Source organism: Lipotes vexillifer, unplaced genomic scaffold (genome assembly GCF_000442215.2).
Source record: "Lipotes vexillifer unplaced genomic scaffold, Lipotes_vexillifer_v1.1 scaffold202, whole genome shotgun sequence".
Taxonomy (NCBI): Eukaryota; Metazoa; Chordata; class Mammalia; order Artiodactyla; family Lipotidae; genus Lipotes; species Lipotes vexillifer.
The window spans coordinates 2,857,043-2,866,962 of NW_006777228.1; the positions used below are offsets into that span (position 1 = coordinate 2,857,043).

At 36.0% G+C, this 9,920-nt stretch overlaps 1 protein-coding gene across 1 annotated transcript in view; it reads left to right on the top strand.

Annotated features, from left to right (window-relative positions):
• Window positions 1–9,920, top strand: part of LOC103083018 (protocadherin-15-like) — a gene marked incomplete at its 3' end in the record, with an annotated part of 186,896 nt that overhangs the window by 1,012 nt on the left and 175,964 nt on the right. The gene's annotated exons all lie outside the window — the stretch shown is intronic.

The following is a 9,920-nucleotide window of genomic DNA, read 5'->3' on the forward strand; positions in this document are numbered from 1 at the left end:
TTAAGAATAAGATTCTATAAAAGTAAGAAGCATGCAGACATACAGAAGCATGCAGCAATATTTTATGGTTTAATTTCATAGGAAAAGTATTAGGTATTTGTTAGAGAATATGTTTATAAGGAAAATGAGAGAATAGAAGCTTTAGCTTTATTCAACTTTAATAATTATGGTACATTGGATTATGAAAGCTTTTTAAAAATTTTTATTTATTTTTGGCTGTGTTGGGTCTTCGTTGCTGCACACAGGCTTTCTCTAGTTGTAGCGAGCAGGGGCTACTCTTCGTTGCGGTGCGCGGGCTTCTCATTGCGGTGGCTTCTCTTGTTGGGGAGCATGTGCTCTAGGCGCGCAGGCTTCAGTAGTTTTGGCTCGCAGGCTCTAAAGCGCAGACTCAGCAGTTGCGGCACACGGGCTTAGTTGCTTCGCGGCATGTGGGATCTTCCCAGACCAGGGCTAGAACCCGTGTCCCCTGCATTGGCAGGTGGATTCTTAACCACTGTGACACCAGGGAAGCCTGAAAGAGATTTTTTTTTGAACCAGAGCACTTTATTTATTTATTTATTTCAAAAGAGATGTTTTAATGACAGAAGTAATAATGATATTTTTCAGAAAGTAATCTAGTTTAAAGCATATCATCCACCACTATCTCTTATATTACCTTTAAAACACTAGTTGTATACCATTGCAAATTCGTAAATAGACACATATCGTTTACCCCCAAGACTTTGGGCATCCAGGGGCAAATTGTGCTATCAGCCTCATGATTAGATTTCCTGTTTTCACTCTAAACAAAATTTTAGTCCTACTGCCTACAAAGAGAAATCTGCTTATGTTCAGTTCCTGCATGGTTTGGCATATGAATGAAGAACAAATATAAGATAAAAGATGGGTAAATTTTTACTTGCACTCTTGTAGATGTATAAGGTTAAAAAAATAAAGAAAACAAAATACCACACACACACACACACACACACACACACACACACAAATCAATCGACAAGTGAAAGACCAAGGTCCCTGACTCAGAGAAGATAAATACTGAAGTGAGAATCCTCATGAGACATGAAAAGATGGAACTCAGAGCACAGATTAGACAACTGCCAGTTGAGAAAAGGAGAAACATCTCCATGGAGATGGCAGGGAAGGATTCTTTCCTTGACCTAAGGAAAAGAAAGCTACGTACATTCTGGCACATTAAATATGGATTCCTGGGGGTATGTGGAGACATATAATGCAATATGAGAAAGAATACTTCTTGCAAGTAGCTAAACATGGAAAACTTTGCTAATCAAAAGCATGCCAAGAGCTAAACTTGCTTCCTAAATTTAGGAAAGGAAATCAAATGACCCTATTAAATGACAGCTGCTACAGTAAACCAAGCCCCTCAAGTTGTCACTGGCACAAAGTAAGCTCATACTCATCGCAAATAAATAAAAGGTGAATAATGTTTTAGGAGAGAGTGAATATATGACTTAAATAAATGGCTAACATTTTAGTGCTATGACAAGCTTCTGTGCCTAGTTTTAGAGTCTCTTTTAGCTTAGGGAGACAAAGTTAGGTCAGTCTGTCAGGTGCTTCCCAAAGTTGAAATTGTATGAAATTAAAATAATCAAATTTCAGAGAAATATGTATAGTGTGATACTACAGAATAAAATCCTTCTATCTGAAGGAATATAAAATGGAAGTGTCTAGACAATAGGCTGTAAAGAAAGATATTAAATAAATACTATACTTTTTATTTGGTTGCTGATAAGGGAGCAGGGACCATCTATATGTGTATCTACAAAGAGGGGAAGGCAGATATGATGCTAGGATGCACACCGTTTGCTTGTGCTGTTCATATCGTAGTCTGTGTGAATTGTGCTCCTTGGAATTATGCAATGCACAACCTGTCTTTTTGGAGGTGCAATGGGTAATGGTTAAGATGTGAAGGCAGCCTTTTTCATCGCATCTTCTATATTATATATACATATTTTTACAACAAGCTTTCATTCATGTAAACTTTTATGACTGAAAATGATTTTGAGAGAAAATTATTTTTCCTACTTTCTGCTTGTTGCAGAGTGTTAATGAGTTACTTAGGAAGGCTGAGACAGTTGTGAGAACATGTAAAGATTTTATTCTCAGGATGCTATTATTTCAAGTAGGAAGACACATGAGGACTTTGTGTATAGGTTCAATGAAAAGGTTTTTAACATGGGCATGTATATTTGACAGGCATGAGCCACTTGTATCTGGAGAGATGAGTAGCACATAGTAAAGATGAGTTGAGTAGCACATAGCAAAGGTGTAACAGAGCTTAGAGCTCTATACAGGAAAATCCTGAGCTGGGGGCAAGAGGCAGTGGTGAACTGAAGGAAAGAAGTATATCCAGTATAATTAGGACTATCAACAAACACTTGAACAAAAATAAACAAGAAGGTAATCCTGGGGATTACCGAAATAGAAGTCAAGAAGTCACTGCCTATAACAAAATTGACAGATTTTGATATGAAAATTAGAAGTAGGAGAGAAAGGAACCTCTTATGGAAAAGAGAAAGAGCTTTGTGGTCAAATGGATGGAAGTTTAATTTTTTTTTTTTGGCTGTGTTTGGTCTTAGTTACAGCATGCAGGATCTTTGTTGCAGCACTCAGCCTTCTCTCTAGTTGCGGCGTGCAGGTTTTCTCTCTCTAGTTGTGGTGCGTGGGCTCCAGAGTGTGTGGGTTCTGTAGTTGAGGCGCTCGGGCTCGGTAGTTGTGGCGAGCAGGCTTAGTTGCCCCATGGCATGTGGGATCTTAGTTCCCTGACAAGGGATCTAACCTGCGTCCCTTGCATTGGAAGGCACATTCTTTACCACTGGACCACCGGGGAAGTCCCTGGAATTCTTGAGTTCTCTATTGGTAAGCCTAGTTTATCTTCCTTTCTGAATCTCAGTCTTCTCTTCCACAAAAGGGGTTTAATAATAATTATTTCATGTAGGAAGTTTGCTGTGTTGTTGATACATCTGTGTGGTTACGTGAATAGTGTATATAAGTATCCTGGCACATAGATGTTCATTAAATTATAGTTCTCTATTTTTTCCACCATCAAATCCAGAAAAAATCCTATTTCCCAAGGTACTTCAGATGATGAGTATGAAGTCATTTAGAGCTAGGAGTATGTATCAGGCAGGCAAAATTATATCAGAAAAATATCCCACAGCATATATTTCAAGTAAAAAAAGGTGTTTAATATAGGAATTTGGAATCTTGACTAATGATTGGAAGGTCTGTGTGGGTGAAGAAAGGAAAAAAATTCTGTTATTTTCATGAAACCAGAAATGCAAGAATTGTAGGGAAGTTGCTACCAATGATTTCAGGTACCTGTCAAACCCAACAGGAGATTACTAGAAAAATGCCTTAACCCTCTCATCTATGCCTCAGGCATCTCAGTTAGAGCTCCTCATTAGCATAATCTCTCCTGGAACTGTTGCCTTAAGATCCTAGGAAATGTAGTTGCCACGTTTCTCCCTTACAGTTCAAGAATACTTTAGAAGTTGGAAGAGATGAGCTGATAACAGGCAACCTGGTTCAGGATAAAACTTGGGAATAGTATTTCGCTACTACAAATTTGGTGGAAAAAAAAAAACAAGAGCAAAGACAAAAACTAATAAACTGGGCTTTCTCGGTATTTACCACAGGAACAGTTAAATACTTAATTGTGCAATTCTTGGCTTAATGTCCAAGTCTCTTACTAGACATTTAAACTCTCTGAGGACAGAGACTAGGTGTGTGTTTTTCATTATTGTTTAGGCCTCCAACACTTTAGTTAGTCAAAGAACAAAAAACATTTTGTTTTTCTAAAATAAAACAATCTGCAGAGATGCAACTTCATTCTGAAGGCAGGCAACTATATCCATAATTATGACGAAATTCCCTGTCCCAGAATTGGGTTTTTACTATTCCTTTCCATGAACAAATGATCTTTAAAGTACTTTTTAAAAAGAATATCATACCTTCAAAAGTGAGTTGTAGCTTCTACCTGTTGTATAACCAAGACTTTCTGTAGTGTTGAATACATTATTTTCCCCCAAGATTTCAAAGATCCCAAGTCCAATGTAGTCAAATCTTAAGATCAACGAACCTGGTTTTCTTCCTTACCCAACCCCTTGATTTCCACAGTCCACCAGATACCACACCCCAGAAATTTCTGCTAGAAGAATAATTTACCTAAGTACATGGCCATAAAGTCTGATATAGCAGTGAGACAAACATGCAGGAAAATTTAATACCACTTTTTAGGGCAACCCCTCTTTACTTGTTTTTATTATAGATATTTTTGCTATGACCTGAGAAGTCATCATTTTAATAAATTTCCCATGATAGATTAATATATTCATCATTGAATATGCTATTAATTCCCTTGATGGTGAAAGTAGATGGAGGGGAATATATGTTTCTCTCTCTTGAACCCCCTCTATGCTCTCATTTAAGCTTTAATCTCCTTCTACCTCAAGCTTATTTCTTTAATCAATAAATATACTCTTGCTTCTGTGTCTCTAGGTTTCCCTGTCAGTCACTGTTGCTTATTATTTCTTATCTTTCCATTATAAAACATATCCTGCAAACTCAATAAATATGTGTTGAGTAGAAAAGGATTCTCAAATTTGTAAAGACATGGAATGCTAAAATTACACATTTCAATTTAGCAAGTCTTTATTGATACAGGTCTTTTTTTACTTAGTTTACCTCACTGAATTTTGTGGACAGATTTCTGTGGGTTAATAACTTGCTGAATTGTGAATTGCAATGCCAGGAATTTTTAAACTGTGCTCCAGTGGCTCATCCCAGCTGTTTCTCACATATCAAGATAGAACTCAATTAGAAGGTTGAGAATCTGTGACTGTAGAAGGCTGGCCAGAGGGTCAGAGGAGCTGACTCATGACCATTCTCATTGTAGATAAAGGACACATTGAGTTTGATAGTAGTCTTATGTCTTTAGTTTCTTAAAAAATAGCAGTGCTGGTATTGTCGTGATTTAGTTGAATTTATTGTTAATTGGGGTATAGTGAAAGAAGCAATGCAATGAAAATAGCTATAACGTCCTTTGCCCTGCTGAAGTGATTCATGAATGAGAAAATTTGAATTACTACACATTGATATTCTTTGCCAGCCTCCATGAGTCTTGGGGAAAACAGGGAAGTGAAAAGAGATTGAGAATACAACACTGTATAAGAATATGATTAGACAGTTGTGTATTGTTAAATGATTAATTATTTAAAAATGTTTCAGATAAAATTAAAACACATTTCATGAGTTACATGTTTAATTTTATAGTCAGAGTTGTTAGAGCTAGAATACCTCTTAGTAGCAAATTCTTTTCACAAGTAATGAAAGAGAGGTTAAAAAACAAGGGTGAGATATGTCTAAGTCCACAAGGAGTGTAGATGTCACAGCTGGGTATTTGGCAATGGTCTTGTGATGCTGGTCATCCCTGTATGTGTGTGTGTGGTTTTTTTTGCAACATAAACTTCCCTTAACTATTCTTTCCTGGTGTAGAACAATGTTATGAGTAGGTCTTTATTTTTCAAAATGTGATATTTTTGTTTATTGAATAGATTAATAAACCAAAGCATGGGCCAAAATGATAATCAGTGTTTATATATATATATATATATATATATATATATTTTAAGAAGATGTTGGGGGTAGGAGTTTATTAATTAATTAATTTATTTTTGCTGTGTCGGGTCTTCGTTTCTGTGCGAGGGCTTTCTCTAGTTGTGGCAAGCGGGGGCCACTCTTCATCACGGTGCGCGAGCCTCTCACTGTCGCGGACTCTCTCGTTGCGGAGCACAGGCTCCAGATGCGCAGGCTCAGTAGTTGTGGGCTACGGGCCCAGTCACTCCGCGGCATGTGGGATCCTCCCAGACCAGGGCCCGAACCCGCGTCCCCTGCATTAGCAGGCAGACTCTCAACCACTGCGCCACCAGGGAAGCCTTATAAATATTTATAAACATGGGATTTTTTTAAAAATGGATAACTTATATAAAGGGAATATAGGGGGGAAAAAGTATGGCTCAAGAGGGTATTTCAAATTAAAAGCTTAATGCCATTTTAAGAATTTGATTCTCTAAATTAAAGAAGGTAGATGCAATTTGACACCACATTAGAGAGATAGATGCTAAAGAAATATATCTAGAATCACCTAGAATTTCCTAATTATTGATCAAATCAAAAGGGGAAGAATTTTCATAGCAACTGAAGTATAAAAGGTTAAGTGACTTGGTATTCAATTTACTTGGGAAATAGCATAATAAACTTTAAGGAGGTTTTCCTGGCTGTTAATTTTTAAGCACAGAAAAACTTGACCCAGTTTTTTAATGATATTTTACCTCCTGTCTAAAAGCCACCTGCAAATAGCTTATTTGCATGTGGAAAAAATGCAAAGGCATTCATCTTCCTTTTACTTATTACTGGCATAACAAACCTCCGTTCATGAACTACAGCATCGTTTTTGTTGTAAGTGAAGAAGAATCAGCCAACTTTCTGCCATGTCTGGCTGCTGATCTATAACCTTTGAATAAACAGTAGACATTCAATTGCCAGCATCCATTCTTTAAAAAAAAATCAGAGTTTTTTCCTCCCCAGTCAAATTGCCCTTTACTATAATTACATCTCATCTTTGAGACAACCAAGACTTTAAAAACAGGTCAGGTTTTATGGTGCAGGGTGGAAAACATTTTTTTAGATAATCTAAGAACAAGTCTATTTGTGGTTCATATCTAAATCTTTTCCTGATGTCCAATTAACCATAAAAAGTAAAAGGATTACTATAGGCAGAATATTTTTACAGTATCAAAACTAGCATTTCCATCTAAAAGTAAATTCTGCTTCTTTTTGAGACACACTGTAAAGTTATTAATTTTATGTAGAATCTAGAATCAACCTGAGTGAAATCTTAATGGCTATCCACTGGACAAAGAGGATGAAGGTAGTTTAAACAAAACACCTAAAAAGCATGGTATTTTAAAAGTATATTTACTTGAAAAATAAAGAACAACTATTACATCCATAAAATTCAAAGCCCAGCATTAGCATTTTTCCCCCACTGCTTCCAAATTGACCTCATTCTCCTTAACTTAAACCTTCAAAACAGTTGCCTATAAATATAGTTATTAGTCACAGATGTATGGAAATATCTTTCTGTGTACGTACAAGAAAATTCACTAGTGCAGAGATCAGCAAACTCTTTTTGTAATGTAATAGATAGCAGTACCTCCTAAAAATATTTCACCAGATTGGAGGCAACTATAAAATATAACAAGACTGCTTGTTCTATTTTTTTGCTTATATTAATAGAACCTCATAATATGAGAGTTTGTTTTTTTAGCAGCTATTTCAAACTGTTGACCCCAATTGTACTTGTAACTTAATAACACATATATTCCTTTGTCCCTAGTCTTCTTTGAGTCATTCCCATTCCACTGTTAAACTTCCTCAAGTTTGTTTAGGCCCTTGTTTTAAACTGAGATTATGTTGAATTTTTATACTTATTTATAATATTGTCTATCACTCCCAGTTTAGTGTCATCTGAAGATTGACTCCTTTTATAATTGGTCAGTTTTTTCTGTCTATAATTTATAATTTTCATAGATATGCAGAATGTTTTCTCATGTCTCAGAATTTTTAATTCCATATAAATGATGGATACGCCTAGATTTTTAAAAGTGGACAAGTCTTTGTAGGATTTAATAGAAAAATCCCCAGATGAATTCTGTGATTCCTAAATGTTCACCTACCTCAACTATGCTCTTATGTAAAGAGAGGACCAGCTATTCAAAGAGGAATCATGTAGAAAGTAAGTTGTCTCCCCTAATGAGAGTGCTTTTAATCATTTCATCCTTTGGAGGGAGAACTAAACTTCCATCCTATGGCCAGGTAAGAAGAGAGTTCAAAGAAATTAGAGTGACTTCAAGGAGAGAATGAGGTATCACTCTCCTGTTGAATTGTAGAACTTAGCAATGGAACCATACGTGATGAGATGGTTTTAGGAAAGTTTGATATGTGTCCTCAAGAGTTTGAAGATGAAACCAAACATAGCCAGATCAGTCTTGGTACCTGATTCTTGCTTTCAAAATTCTGAAGGCTGTTGAGATAGTTTGTGATGGCAGAGCCAGGAAAGATAAAAGCTGTCAGATTGCACTAGCGCATTTTGGATGAGCAAATATCGTGTAGGTCAAGTAGATGCTATAGATGTAAGAAGCTTGTATCCTCAGCTTGAATCCAGTGGCAGGCAGTTGCAAGAAGTCAGCTGGAGAACAGATTGTCCAGGTTAGAGAATAGGTAGGCACTGAGTTCCAAAGAACTTAACAAATGTGCTCTGACAAAACCGGAATTTGAGAGTCTGTCTCTCAAGAAAGCAAAGGTCATATTACTTAAAAAGCTTTCTGCTCTTTTCATTCTTTCTGCTATAATCTTCCTGTTATTCTTGCTACGATCCTAAGGAAACAATAAACAACAAAAGAAAAAGCGCTGGATAAGCAAGGAACAGTGGCAGAATAGACCACATCTCTTCCTGTTGCATATCAGTTCTGAGCTACAGGGGCCATAGTGAGGAGGGAGAATGTTTTGATTTGGTTATGAGAGTGCAGTTTTGATGTACATTCAACCAGATGTTTTAAAACCTGAAAATACATTTACCCAAGTTAAATTTGTTTAACTGAAAATTTTGTTTAAAAATCTTTTGTAAATTATTACGTACCTGGACATTAGCTGAAGTTACTGTCAAGGAGTGGGGAAAAGATAGCCCAATGATCATGTTTGAAGGCAGTGATGGGGAAGGGGGTTATTTCTTCCTTTGCACCAGTAAGTTCAGACTGACTGATAAACCTCTTAAAGAAGAGTTAGGAAAATCTTAACTAGTACTCATTTGCTTCTTTAGCCATGTTTCTTTCTCAAACATCTTCCTGTTGACAACATTATTTGAAATTTGGTTATATCCTCTTTCTCACATAGTAGGGGTGATCTGTCTTATGTGTGTGTATTTGTATATATACGTATGTATATGTATATACATATATATACATTTTGTCCCTTATGTATGGTAAGAGTATATCCTGAGTTTCTGTCCACTTTTAAAAATCTAGGCGTATCTTATAAAGATCATAAGATAAGATACCTACTTTCAGAAGAAAGTCTTAAGATAATTAAAGGGAAGCGGGAAAACAAACAGAATGGAGTATCCTCAAACTTGGATTTGGATATGACTTCAGTTCATCTCTCCAGGCTAAAACAAATCTCCATTTTCCTCAAATATACTGTTTATTTTCAGGATTGGGATGTTATATTTGTTTGATATCTGTGTGCTTGTATGGATGTATGTGAATGCATTTGTGTTTTGTTGTTATAATTTATGGTTTGTAGAATTAAACTGTACTTTGGGAGATAAGTCCTCCAAAAAGATAGGTGTAAGATTTATTTCTCCTATTGAGTTAAGGAAATAATTTGTTGATTGTTGTTTCCAAATTAATTATAGAGAGGACACGATCATTTCAAAAAGTAAAAGAAATTAAAATTTGCTTCTACTCTGGATGTGAATATATGATGCTTACAGAGAGATCCAGATTATACTAATGAAAAAATGCCTCTAATTCTCTTTAGCTTTATTCATTTCTCTCCCCTCTGTTGCCTCTTCATCAAATAACTATCCCAGGAATTGCCCTGGAAGTATTATGAAATAGATAAACAGAAGTGCAAGGAAACTTTGGGTCCCAAGAGCAAATACCAGTTGGCTGAAAAATGAAAATTGGCACTAGAAAATGAGAGTTGGGTTGTTTGGAAAAAGCAAGAGAGAAAACAAATCAAAGTAGGCTTTTTTTTTTTCAGTAAGATAAAATGAAAATAATCCTCCCACTAAAAATAAAGATAATAAAGCCATACCTTTTTTTTTTTTTTTTTTCCCG